This window comes from Rhineura floridana, chromosome 1 (genome assembly GCF_030035675.1).
Source record: "Rhineura floridana isolate rRhiFlo1 chromosome 1, rRhiFlo1.hap2, whole genome shotgun sequence".
In the NCBI taxonomy this organism is placed as follows: domain Eukaryota; kingdom Metazoa; phylum Chordata; class Lepidosauria; order Squamata; family Rhineuridae; genus Rhineura; species Rhineura floridana.
Window position 1 is genome coordinate 150,592,306 of NC_084480.1, and position 14,528 is coordinate 150,606,833.

A 14,528-nucleotide genomic window follows, 5' to 3' on the forward strand; every position below is an offset into this window, starting at 1 on the left:
TCAACATACATAAAACAAGACGTAACAAGGAGGAATGCCATTACAAATACATTAGGTGTGCAGACAGTTCAAAAGTTTGTCCAAAGTTGACTTATGCCCTTTCTTCATGATTCCTTTTAAGTGCACCCAGCTGTTTGTGCTTGTCAGCCCTATGCCAAAGTTTACAAGCAGTCAGAAAGGTTCCTCTTAGCATTCTGAGACCCCCCTATAGTGCCCATTTCTTGATCAATCCTCTATACAAATTAGAGACCAAGCCTTTTTCACTTGCCTCGTAACCATCCAGAAGGCATTTCAAAGTGGTTAAGGGGCATAAGGCCTGCTCCCTTACTTAAGCCTTTAATATGACGGTTGTATGTGGTGCTTTTGCGTCAGAGACAGGTTAATTTACTGCAGTAGTGGACAGTGCTGTAGGGGGTGCTCACCTGACCTCCAGTTGGTTATGTTGCTGCTGCTTACTTGGAGATAGGAAGGATGGGGGAAGGATGAAGTAGAGACACGGTCAGTGTGGTGCAAGCGCACTGGTAGGAACACCATATTGGCTCAACTGGTGTGTGTGCATCACGCCAACCTCGATGCTGCCTCACCCTTCCTCCTCTACCTCCTGGTAAGCAACAGCAATGTCTGGAGTAGGGCGTTTATTGAGAGCCAAACTTGGTAGGAAGGTGGCAAACTGTATGAAAGGGTCTGGTTGTTGCTGGTTGCAAGGGTAATGATGGAGATTTAAAGCACGGCATGGGGCAGGTTGGGGACATCAAAACCTTCCCCTGCCCATTCTTCTCCACTCTCACTTTCAAATGCCATTTTTCTCCTAATGGAGCTTTGTGGCTAGATCACAGGAAGCTGCTTTATTCCAAGTCAGACCATTGCTCTATCTAGTTCAATATTGTCTACATGGATTGGCAGCATCTCTCCTGGGTTTCAGACAGGGGTCTCTCTCAGTCTTACCTGAAGGTGCTGGGGACTGAACCAGGGACCTTCTGCCTGCAAAGAAGGTGCTTCACCACTGAGCTACAACTCTTCCCTAGAAGTAACCCCAACTGAGAGAAAAATTACTAGAAAGAAAAGATGAGTTCATCTCCGTCCATTCACCCATACTGCATTTCATCCCTGCTTTGTAGAGATTCAGCACAAGCCATGCTGGGTCATCTCATACCCTGTCAAAATTATTGTTGTTGTTGTTTAAAAAAACATAAACTGCTTTTCACCACAATGTGGTCACCAAGTGGTTTCCCACACAAGATAAGACAACCTAACAGTGAAAAGCAACACGTAAGCAGCAATCATAGCATAATACACATGGTCTGACTAAAACACCACTGCAGATTTAAGCCTGCCCCCCAAAGCCTGGGAGAACAGATGTGTCTTGATAAGGGGACAGGAGCGCATGAGTGATGTGGCCATCCATGTCTCCAAGGGGGAGGGAGCATTAAGACCTACAGCAGCCTTCGCCAGCCTATGGTCCTCCAGATGCTCTACAACTCCCATCAGCCTTAGCCAGCGCTTTGGTCCTTGCACCAAAAAAAGCTGTCTTTTCTAGCCAAACATCTCCTCACAAACGTAAAAGTACAACGTCAGAGTAGGGAAGGGCCCAAATGAGACCTGCTTGCTGAGCCCCAAAATTAGTACAAAAGCACATCCTTACAAAACAGAGGGTCCCAGAATGCTTGGCAGCAACCAAATCATTTCGAGATGACAGGAGTCGTCAATTGTGGCTCCCCAATGAACAAGGTAATGATGCGGGTCCATCACTTGTTACAGTTTGGGGGGTTATCCAGCATAATATATATTTAATTTTTATATTTCAACAAGTTCTATTTGCTCAGCTTTAAAAGAGTAAAGAAAGTTCTGCACTCTGCATGCACACACACACCCCCGTGGCATCAGTGTAAGGTGAAGTACTCCAGCATACCTGGAGCTGGATGTTGCAACAGCTTCTATCCAGCTACAGTTTACATTTGAGAAATGCTGACCCTCTGGGTGGTGGTGGCCAAGGAGCAAAGCCAGGACAGAGAGAGACTGGTAGGTTACGGCAGAAAATCCTTTTAGGACCTGTACTGGTTACCTGATGGAACCAGTACAGACCAGTACAGTCCTGGTGGATTGGCAATCAGAAAGCCTGGGCAAGTGACTACAGTGCTATGCCGCTTCTTGCTGGGGAAAATCAGCTAGGATCAAAAAATACGAGGTGTGGACATTCGTTGATAATAAGAAAAAAAGGGGGAGGCCCCCAGAATGTCAAAAGAGGGAAATTCCAAATTATGTAGATTTTTTTATTGATTTCTATAAAAGAGAATAAATTTCTTTCAAATCAAATACCCAACGCGTTTCAGCCCTACACAAGGGCTTTCATCAGGGGATTTAAGTTGTTCAAGTGCTTTATTCAATAGAGTGAGACAGAAGTGAGACAGAAGACTCTATTGAATAAAGCACTCTAACAACTTAAATCCCCTGATGAAAACCCTTGTGTAGGGCTGAAACGCGTTGGGTATTTGATTTGAAAGAAATTTATTCTCTTTTATAGAAATCAATAAAAAAATCTACATAATTTGTAATTTCCCTCTTTTGACATTCTGGGGGACTCCCCCTTTGAAAATCAGCTAGGAACATAGGAAAGTGCCGTATACCAAGTCACAGTACTGGCCCATCGAGTTCAGTATCGCTGATGCTGACTGGCAGTGGCTATCTGGGTGTTCACTTCAGGTAGGAACTTTTCCTAGCCCTACTTAGAGACACCAGGGATTAAATCTGGGGCCTTTTGCATGCAAAGCACGTGCCCTATCACTGAGCTGCAGTCCTTTCCAAATAATACAATCATTTCCCCTGGTTCAGCCTTCAGTCAACTGGCATGCTATTAGGGTACTCTGATCTTAAAAACAGGAGTGTCCAAACTCCTCCTGTCCCAGGTGCTGGAGCGCAGAGTTGCGTGAAGGCCCAAGAGGCGATGGCTGGTTACCGAGAATAGGATGGCAAGTTTCCAGGGTTTATTGGTGGTTGCACCCGCTGCAGTAGGGGAAAGGGCAAGCTAGTTAGACCTTCTCCCCAATGCCCTTTAGGATCTAAATGCCCAAGGAGGTGGGGTGTGCACTCCCTGACCTTGGAGGGAAGGGAGTCTTGAGTGGCGGAGTAAACTGGCTGGAGGAGGTTTTTGTTAATTTATTGCATATACCATGTTTATTTAGAATCTTGTAAAGGGCTAAGGATTCCAAGTAAATGAGGCCATCTAGGGCAGGACAGGAGAGGAGGAAGACCCAAATCTCCTGCTCTGTCTCCAAATAAAGCCAATCCTGACACACTCAGGCACCTCAGCTCTCCTGTGGCATTAGTATTCCATCCCCTGTATCGTTTCTCTAGCTACTGTAGAATGTGCAATCCTTCTGGGCACGGTCTGTGAAGGCTGTGATTTCTGCACGGTATAGAACAGACTGTTGGTACTAGATACATGGCATATGAATAGCATAGTACAATAGCAGGGAGTGCAATGGCTCTGACCTGCTTGACCATGCAGCTGCCATTTTTAAAAGGGCAAATCTCCATTTTTGGAGTTAGCAAAATGAGCCCGTCTTCCTTCCTGTGCAAATTCTTTTGTCATCTAGATAATCCACAGGAGATGTAAAACAGAATTTCTATCCTTTGTGGACTAAAGGTGTAACACTTAAGAGTGATTCATTTCATGACTGCAGTGGGCTTTGCCCAAACCCTTGTATTCTGCTGGGCCTGCCTAGGATGTGTAAGATAATGATGGGGTCACATCACATGTAATGAGTACCCTTTTCCCATATCCAGAAAATCTGACAGCCAGTGTGGTGTAGTGGTTAGAGTGGTGGACTACGACCTGGGAGACCAGGGTTCAAATCCCCACACAGCCATGAAGCTCATTGGGTGCCCTTGGGCCAGTCACTGCCTCTCAGCCTCAGAGGAAGGCAATGGTAAACCCCCTCTGAATACCGCTTACCATGAACACCCTATTCACAGGGTCGCCATAAGTCGGGATCGACTTGAAGGCAGTCCATTTCCATTTTTTTATTAAAGAAGTGAACTGTAGTTTCCCAGCAGATTTAGGTCTAGTTCTGGGTGGCTGTAAAGCTGTACCACTTCAGACTGTAACTAAAGCTTCACGTAAAAGAATAACTAAATACTTGGTCATAAAAAGAAGAAAAACTCCTGCATGTAGCAAAATAATACATCAGAGAGAAGGCTATGTTACGTAAGGGCATGAGAACATAAGAAGAGACTGCTGGATCAGGCCAGTGGCCCATCTAGTCCAGCATCCCGTTCTCACAGTGGCCAACCAGGTGCCTGGGGGAAGCCCACAAGCAGGACCTGAGTGCAAGAACACTCTCTCGTCCTGAGGCTTCCAGCAACTGGTTTTCAGAAGCATGTACGTACAAACTTTTCTCCTCCTTTCTGTGTAGAGGTTTGCGGGGGGGGGGGGTTGTATTGTTCACTCAGGTGAATGCACCCCCCCCAATGCGATAGTGGTACAGCCCAGAAATACAGTAGGTTCACCACTTCAGTGAGAAATAAGCCTTGGACTCCAAATCAGTTTGTGTTCTCTTTTGTATATAGTATATTCCACACCACCAACTGCAGATACTGTTCCCATTCAAACTTGTCATTATAAGAATAATGTAACTTTAAGAATTGATACCTACATCTGCTTGTTTTCCTTTTTCCTTCCTCCCTGTTTGCCTTTTGTGCTATGTCTTTTAGACTGTAAGCCTGCAGGCAGAGACTGTCATTTTTAATTTGTGTATGGTGTTTAGGAAATGTTTGGTGTTTAACATCATCATCAACCAGGGGCGTCACTACCGGGGTGCGGAGGGTGCAGCCCGCACCCGGGTGTCACCATGAGGGGGGTGACACCCAGAGCTGCCCCGCGCCGTTGCCCGGCAAGGCTGCTCCAACTCCTCGGAGGCGGGCAGGCGGGTGAGACCGGGAGCAGCGTTGGTGAGGCGAGGGAGGCATGCCGGCGTTCCCAGGCCTTCTCCGGCTGGGTGCCCCTCCAACGCGCACCCCCCCAGGGACATGGATGGGGCGTCTGGCCTTGAGTGCACGCACGTGTGCGCGCGCACGCAAGCCCAGCCACCACGTCCATGCCCCTGGGAGGCATGCACCGGACGTCCGCACCCCCCCCGCACTCCCGCTAGTGATGCCGCTGTCATCAACAACAACAATGTTCACCACCCAGAGAGCTATTGCTAGTCGGGCGGTATATAAGTTTTAAAAATAAATAAATAAATAAAATAAACAACTTGACTGATCTCCCACTTCCCAACAGGATGGATGTTGCAGAGTGGGAGCAGATCCCAAGAGTACTGCACTCCTTCTCTTAACTGCCGCCCACTCCCTCAGAAAACAAGGCAGAACTCCAGATGCACCTGGGGTGGTGCCGGGTATTCCTTCGGGGTGATTTCCCAGGCAACCCTGGAGAGAGCAGGAGGGGCAACTGTTTTGCACTCCTTTTAGCCTCACTGGTGCTGGGCTTCTTGCTGATGCTGGCGGTGTGAGGAGCAGGAGGAGCAAATGCTTTGTCAGTGCCGGGGGGTGGGTGGGAAGGGCCACTGATGCCATGGTGGGATGGAGTGGGTGAAACTACTTCTCTGATGCCCAAGGATCACAACACCTGAAGCAGCCCAGCAGGTCCCTTTTGTTCTCTGCTGTCACATGCTTGGGAGAGGATTGGTGTTGGCCTCTTCCTTGTAGCCCTTCAGTGCAGAGTGGAGGCTGAAGTATAGCAAACGGGGGGTTCTGCTCTATTCCTTTATACTAGGCCTGGCCAATCTGAAGGCTTTGTACTGCTTGCCACTTCAGGAAGTTATACTTCACACCCTTATTCTCTTCCTGAAGAGAGTGCTGACTGAGGGCCAAACTCACACAGACCACAAGAGTTCACTTAGGGTAATGTGCCAACTCCAAGTTACAAAATTCCTGGTTTGAGCCCTGACATCCCTGACATGAAAGTCACTTGAATTTGAGAGCTAGAGTGGTATAGCAATTAGAGTTAAGGTTGGAGAGATCCAAGTTCAAATCCCCACATAGCCATGAAGCTCACTGGGTAACCTTTGGCCCAGTCACTATTTTGCAGCCTAATAGATGTCACATGCAGGGCCGGCTCCATGAATGCCGGGGCCTTTAGGCATCAGCTTGCCCTGGGCCTGGTGTGTGTGTGCATGCGCACCCGCACCTGCCCATCTGCAGCCCCCACACCCCCCACCTACTTGTCTGCTGTGTTTTACCATTGGCCTTAATGAAGATGGCGGCCACGGTTTCCCTAAGGGAATGATGCCTCTGCTGCCATCTTTGCTGATGGCACGTGTGTGTGCTACGCACACGCATCTCTGCCATCAACTAAGATGGCGGCAGGGGCTTCAGTACCTTAGGGAAACCGAGGCCACCATCTTCATTAAGTGCAATGGTAAAAGACAGCAGACAGGTAAGTGGGGGTGTGGGGGGCCCGTGGATTGCGGAAGGGGAGCGGAGGGGTGGCTGAGGGGCCCCCTTTAGCTCCAGGGGCCATTGGGCCAGTGCCTCACCTGGCTGCCCTTTAGAACCGGCCCTGGTCACATGACTGTGTGATGATAAAATGGGGGGGGCAGGACATGTATAACACAGAAAATTCTCCTTCCCTGATGATTCATAGCAGAATGCAGCTACTGAGCGATGAATGTGCAGAAGTGAACATAGTGCAAGTGATGAAAAATCAAGTTATCAGGACCAGCGCCAGTGGTTGGCCAGGTTGGGCCCTGCCTGAGGGGCCCCTCCTTAGGATGGGAGGGTAAAGTTCCTTCTTGGCGATCTGTCACAGCATCAGGTTGTGGGACACAGCGACCTGACACTGCCGCAAATCACAAAGCTCCCAGGCACCTCCACCCCCCCACAGGCAAGGCAGACCTTAAATAAGCCCACTCACCTCACCTAGATGTCATGTCAGAATGCATGCGTGCAGGTCTGCCATCACCCAAGATGGCGGGGGTGTCCCTAAGGGGTTGATGTCCCCGCTACCATCTTAGGTGATGCCAGGCATGCGCGCACACTGTGCAAGTTGCACGTAGTGATGTGCTGATGCGACAGGTAGGTATTTAAGCCTTGTGCCACCTGTATCGAGCAGGGGAGTTTGGCCTTATGGTACTGCTGGCCCAGGCAGGTTGGTACCCAAGGACCCAGTCATGCCAGCTCTGGCCCTGTAAGTTATGAAGATGATTCTATAGAAGCATAGAACTAAAAGGACATCAAATCCAAATCATGGTGATAATGTAGGTTTAGCCCACGTAATTCAGATAGTGGCATCTTAACGGCAGTCTCAAGAATAACGTAGTGGATAGGGATGGAAGGCTCTGTCGATTTCTGTTCTCTCCATGTCTCATGTCTCCAATATTACATTCAGTTCTCCACATTCTGCAGCAATTTGCAATTTACCCCCCAGAAATCCTCATGAAAATTCTTCACCATTTCAGTGCAAATTGTATGCACTTTTGATTAATGTACACATTTTCCCAAGCAATTTCTCCTAATATAATGCATTCTTGTATGGTATTTTCACAAATATATGCATTTTTAGGCACACTTGCCCCTAAGATATACATTTTTGTAAACGTTGTTTGGTTGGCAAACTGCATCACAAATTTCAAATAAGTGTGAATTTTGAAGGATGGCTGTGTTTCTTTTCTCATATTCTTTTGGAAAGTGCAGATTTGATAGATTCGGCTTGAAATGTGAACTGAATTTAATTTCTTGCCCATCTCTATAGCACCTGCTATATTGAGGATATAGATCCTAAAAATATGGGTTCTCCATGGTCTTCATCATTGGCCATCAATATTTGTTTTTTTATAATTTATATAGTTGAAGACGTTCTGCATACTGCTGCAAAATGCCCTGTTCTGGGGTATCAACTATAATAATAATAATAAAATAATAATAATAAAATTTTATTTTTCAGCCGCCTATCTGTCCGGGTTAGGGACACTCTAGGCAACGTACAACAGAAATAAAAACAATACATATATATATCAGCACAACCAAATTTAAACTAAAAACCATCCTTCAGTTCATATAGCATGGAATTAATCTGTCCCAATCTTGTAGGCCTGCCTGAAGAGCCAGGTCTTTAAGGCTCGGCGAAAGCTTGACAAGGAGGGAGCATGTCTGAGATCGAGAGGGAGAGAGTTCCAGAGGGTGGGGGCCACAACAGAAAAAGCCCTCTCTCTGGTCCGCACCAGCCTAGCTGTTCTCACCGGTGGGACCGAGAGAAGGTCCTGTGAGGCTGATCTCGTCAGGCGGCATACTCGGTGATTCTGGAGGCGGTCCTTCAGATATACTGGGCCGAAACCGTATAGGGTTTTAAAGGTCAACACCAACACCTTGAATTGGGCCCGGTAGACAACTGGTAGCCAGTGGAGATCTAATAACACTGGGGTGATATGGAGGACATGTTTGGTTGGAGAACTGCATTGCAAAATTTGGACAAGTGCAAATTTCAAAGGATGGCTGTGTTTTGGTCATCATACTGTTTCAGAAAGTGCGAATTTGATAGATTTGACCTTAAATGACAATTTGGGATGTGCTCGAATTTTGCAACGTTTGAATATGACACCAGATTTCCTATTCATTCATATTTTTTTCGTCCCTGCGTATCAGATTTTTTTCTAGCGGATTTCTGCGGCTGAAGCAGATTTTTTTAAAAAATCACCTAAAATATCAATAGTAATATTAATATTTTCCTCAAAGTATTGATAAAATATCAATAACTTAAAAATCTATGAAAAATTATATTTTAAAAAATATTTTGCAGAAAAAAACTAAACCAGTGTTTATTGCAAATAGCGAATATTGATCTCTTACGAAGTGGTACCAGAAGGAAGTTCGATGGAGTGAAAATCGAACCGGCACTGAAATGCGGATCCCATCCCTAACTGAATCAAATTTATCCCTCATTCTGAATAGTGGATGGCCTTGCTGGTGCCAAGTTACCTACAGAGTAAATTGCTCTAGATTACTCACTGAAATCTGCTAAATACACAATTGCCATAATTCACCAGAAGATAACGTGCTATAATACAATCAGCCAAGCCATTTGTGACAAGGAAGATGGAGAGATTAAGAGATATGTGGGTTGGGAGAATCCTAGGTGGAGATCAGATTGGTGCTGCATCAGTTAGGTGTGGCTAAACAAGATTTTTGCACTGATTATGGTTGCAGCAACATAACCAGACAAGCCCAAGCAATTCTGGTAGAATGCTACCTCCTCCTCCTCTCTCACACGTCTGCTTCCTCTTGAGCAAAAAAAAAGCAAATGGGGTCAAAAAAAAGCAAATGGCATTCCTTGACTTTCATGCAGAGCAGCAGGAGGAGAGGGTTCCAGCATGGAATTTTCAGGATAAACAGTAACATAACTTTTGGCTTAGCTCACCTATGCCCCAAGAAATGGGTGCAAGCCATGATGGCTATGTACTGCCTCCCATGTTGGAGGCACTTTGCCTCTGAATGCCAGTTGCTGGGAATCACCAGCGGGGAGGGTGCTGTTGCTCTTAGGTCCTGCTTGCAGGCTCCTCACAGGCATCTGGTTGGCCACTGTGAGAACAGGGTGCTGCACTAGAGGGGCCTTTGCTCTCATCCAGCAGGGCTCTCTTCTTATGCTTGTAAAGATATTTGGGCCAGCTCAATCAGGGCAGACTGCTGAGGTCATTTGTGAGGCAGGCACATTATATGTTCCTCCCCCCCCCCCACCCAACAGGAAAAAAAGAGCCAACAATTGGTTTATGGGTGAAAACAGGTCACAACTTTATTGCGTGGAGCAAGTGAGTGGGGTTGGCATGGCAGTAGGGCAAGGATCTGCCTCCATTCCATCAGCCTGCACTGTGGGAATGCTGAGTCAGACCAACAAGCGGTTGAGAGACCTGCAAGCAACTGGAAAACATCCTTGGGAGTTGATCAGCATTAGACCCAAGTGGGGCCTGTGATTCCCACTGGCTAACCAGTGGGCGGTGGTTGTGAGCTGTATGAAGCCCCTCCCAAGCTAGGGGTGTGGCCGGCAAGTACCCCACTAGAGGCCAGTGTCAGTCGGGCCAAGGCCTTTTAAAGGTTTGGCCATGTCTCCACTCCTCTGAGGCTCCCGCGGGATCATCTGAGATAATAAGTAATCTCCCAGTACCTCCCTCTCATTGTTCCCAGGGGCTGCACACTGCCCCACAAATGCACCTTGTGCCAATGGGACAAAGCTGTTCTTTCAGCAGCTCAGGGTCCTTGGACAGTGGCTGGAGGGATTAAGCTGTAGATTCATAAACTACTTAGTTAAACTTCACCATTTAACATGCAGAGATGTGCAGGGCTGTGGAGTCGGTACGCCAAACCTTTGACTCCGACTCCTCTATTTTTTTACTGTCCGACTCAGACTCAGACTCCACCCAAAATTGCTTCCAACTCCACAGCCCTGGAAAGCGCTGTAAATGTCTTCTTTAAATTGGAAGCTCTCGTAGGAGCATTTTTATCGCTGCCTGAGTATGTGCTGATCTTGGCATCACAGCATTTGTCTTCATCTGGGTCCTGTGTCATACAAAATGTTTTCCATCTTGAGTTATGGTGAAATGCTCAACTACAGCTGACTTCATGGGAAGCTTCTTTGACATTTTGAATTTATATTTTAAAAAAATTGTCAATCAAAATTTATTTTAAAGCCAGAGTCGGAACATTTCTACCGACTCCGACTCCACCCAAAATTGACTCCGACTCCGACTCCACGAATCCGGCTCTGACTCCACAGCCCTGGAGATGTGTATAATTTAATCTGTTCCCTAGGGCTGTTCACTTTAAAAGGATGTTCTTGCTATTGGCAATAGTTGTAAACTCACTGGTACAGACAGCAGTGGCTGGCATTATCTTACTCAGTGATAGGTGTTGCTCTGCTCTAGTTATTAGCTTGTGATGCTATGGAGTGGAGATTTATCCTTCCATGCCCTGCAGCAAGTGTTTTGTTGCTGTTGATAGTTCTTTCTTTAGAGAAGTAAACAGTTAATATAGTCTCACATAGCTTTAAAAGTGTATTCATACTGAGAATGGTGCTGTTTCAAAGAGGTCAAAATACAATTTCCACGCTTTTTAGAGTAATTGTCTTAGGATTTCCCCCCTAGCTTTTAAGAAAGTTTGCCTTGCCTTTAATTCTTCAATATCCTCTGTCTTGTTGTTATTATGAAGCCATCTATTACACGTTATTTTTAATTGTTACATTTCTTTTGTGGTTTATTTTTGGAATCATGATTGCAATGGGCACGCCGCTATTCACATGCGTATTTCAGTAGCATTTATTTATCCCGCAACATTGATTTCTGTGAGGTGTTTATTTTTTTAAAAAAAAATGGAAGGCCATTGGGTTGCATCGAGATAGGGTTTCCTTTGATCTCCTTACTAGTATGACTTACACTTTATAAATACTGTAAGGGCAAGGGCTGTGGCTCAGTGGCAGTGCATCGGCTTTGCACACAAGAAGGTCCCAGGTTCAATCCCTGGCATTTCCAGGTAGGGCTGGGAACATCCTCTGCCTGAAACCCTGGAGAGCCACTGCCAGTCAGTGTAGACAGCTGGATGGACCAATAACAGTCTGTCTCAGTATAAGGGAACTTCCTGTATCATGTCTGAAAATGATGGCGGAATGCGTGTGTGCTTATGTGCATACCACAGGGAAAAAACCAAACAAAAACAAAGCTGGCCTATTGATAGGTAAATTATTAAGCTCAAAGGCCTTAATGACCAGCAACTATTTGAATAGGAGGTCCCTTCTCCCGCCCTTAAAGAACATGCTTATTCAATTATCAACAAAAATTCATGCGGCTTGGATAAGAGAGCAGTGTTCGTTGAAGTGATTTTAAGCTGTTGAAACCTCCACCTATGCTCAACTTGTATAATTGTAAATATATGCCAATATTACAAGATGTCTGCTGAGTCCCCTGCAGCCTCATTCAAAGGAAACTAAATCCCAAAGTGCTGGAATCCCTGAAACCTCACTATGTGGAGAATTGGGGTATGCATAACAGTATATAGTACATGCGTTTCAAAGTTGTATCATTGATCCAGTAAGAAATTAGTTACCACCATTAGTTCTGAGTGATTTTGTTTGCTGCCCTGGGCTCCTACTGGGAGGAAGGGCAGTATATATAAAAATATAAATAAATGGAATTGGTCAAAGTCATATGGGCTTGGTGATGGCAACCTACTCAAATGGCAGGCTATCATTTAAAGGAGAAGCAGCTGGTGGAGAAGAGCAGGGGCTATGGAATCCAAGGTGGAAGAAGGCCAAGGAAGTATGCGGTGGTCAGCTTTATAGTTCAGGATGGCAACTTTCTGTCCTTGCAACAGAATAGAATTGCCATGTCTGTTGCACTCTCCAAGCTACAGCCTGCTCAAGCACTAGATCGTTATCTCTTCGGACAATAGTGAGCTGGCTCTGCTCCAGACCACATTCTGGGTATAGTTCTCCATGGCCCTGACCTAGCCCTGAAACAACAGGTTCTCAGTTCAAATTAAGCTGGATGCATTTGAGATTTAGGTTAAAAGAATGATGTCTTTTTAAATTCTCCACGGTTAAAGCACAACAGTCATTTATGTGGTAGCACAGAAAATGCATTCCAAGTTGTGACAAAATCTGAACTACTCCGTGTCTGGAGAGCTGCTGCCTAGTTCTTAGTGTCAAAGTGAATTTGAGATTAGTGGGAGAGTGGTCAGTGGCATCCTTGCTTTTTATTTAGTTTGTGGGGGTGAAGAGGAAGGAGTATGGGGGCATGGACCCTACTGAAGCACACAGGGTCAACTCAGCTTAAAGAAACTGCACATTTAGTGGAAAAACCTGACAAATTCTTTCCCTTCTTTCCTCACTTCCTTTGGTCAACATGTGTGGATTGTAACATCCTTACTGCCCTTTCTGCTATGTCATTCTTTAATGGACAGTAGGGGTGCAGTTCTCCACATTTCTGCAGCAATTTGCAATTTTTAAAAATACTCATGAAAATTCTCCAGCATTTTCTTGTGAATTTCTCCTAATAAACAGTTTTGACTAACGCACACATTTTGCAAGCCATTTCTTGTCATATAATGCAATTCACACGTTAATTTCACTCATATTCATTGTTACGCAGTTTCCTCTAATATATGCATTTTTGTCAACATGGGTTGGTTGGTGAACTGTATCGCAAAATATGAGTAAGTGCAAATTTTGAAGGATGGCTGCATGTCATTTCTCATGCTGTGTTGAAGAGTGCAAAGTAGCTTGATTTGGCTTTAAATGTGAAAGGAACCAACATTCTCGCTCATCCCTAATGGACAGTGGTGTGTATGCAGCTAAGTTAAACTAGGAGCGGACCCAATGAAATGAATGGACATGACTCATTAAGATCTATTAATTTAATTAATTAATCTAATTAATTTCAATGGGTCTACTCTTAGAACTTAGTTGGATGCAGCCAAGTGTATACTGACAATAGAACAGCAACTACTCATAAAAGGCACAGGCTCGGTTAATATCCAAGAGGGAACAAAGGATTTATTTTGAATAAAAAAATCTGCATTCATTTTGTGCAATATAAAACAAAACACATTCTTGCAAGTTTTCCAAACAGAAAACAAAATTTGAAAGTGCTTCCAAGACTATTTGAGATCACTAGTTGATGAGAATTTTTTTGATACATATAAAATACAGATGAGTGCAGAAAATAATGGCTTGTTGTTCCAGTTATTGCCCAGCTGTCATGATTTCCCATGTCAGACACACAGCGGTTACCACAGTGGCATACATGTGTCTGAAACCATTTTAGTGGAATAGTTTCAACAAAATTATTTTGAGTGGTGCAGAACAGAAACAGAATTCTTAGACCAAGAAAGTTTCATCATCCAAGAAATATCTTTTCATCCTCCATGGATCACCCTTGCAGGTTTGTTATGTCATAGCTGCTGATTTCCCTAAGCAAAGTGTGTTATTATCTCACAGGTATAAAATGATGGGTAAAGCAGTCAGTATCTAGTACCCTTTAGGTATGGAGAGACAGACCACCTCGCTCATCATCAACAAATAAGGTGGCCAGATACAAAAGTGAACAGGACTTCTGCCCCTTTAATAGTTGTGTAGAAGAGGGACTTTCAGCCAGTGTGTCTTGTAATGTAAGATAGGGTGGCCAGATGCAAATGAGGGCCTATGTACAAAGGCATGAAAGTCTTGTTTGCGGAATCCTTATTAAAGAGGAACAAAGCTGGGTTTTTCGAGTCCATATGTGGATGAGAACAAGCTTGTTCTGCAAGTTACATCACAAAAGTTTGTAGAGTCAATATAAAACCAATTGGACCATAAACAAAATGTGAAAAGAAGCGTTTTTTAAATTTAAAATTAATTTAAAACTCTGCTTAACACCCATATTGGCTTTAAAAGGTGGCATAACATTCATAAAGATAAAAAACTACAAGCTTATTTCCTGAGAGCTCAAAACCACAAGTGATTTTCCATCTCTAACAGTGATGTTCAGAGCATGCCCTGTCTTAATTGAAGGGCA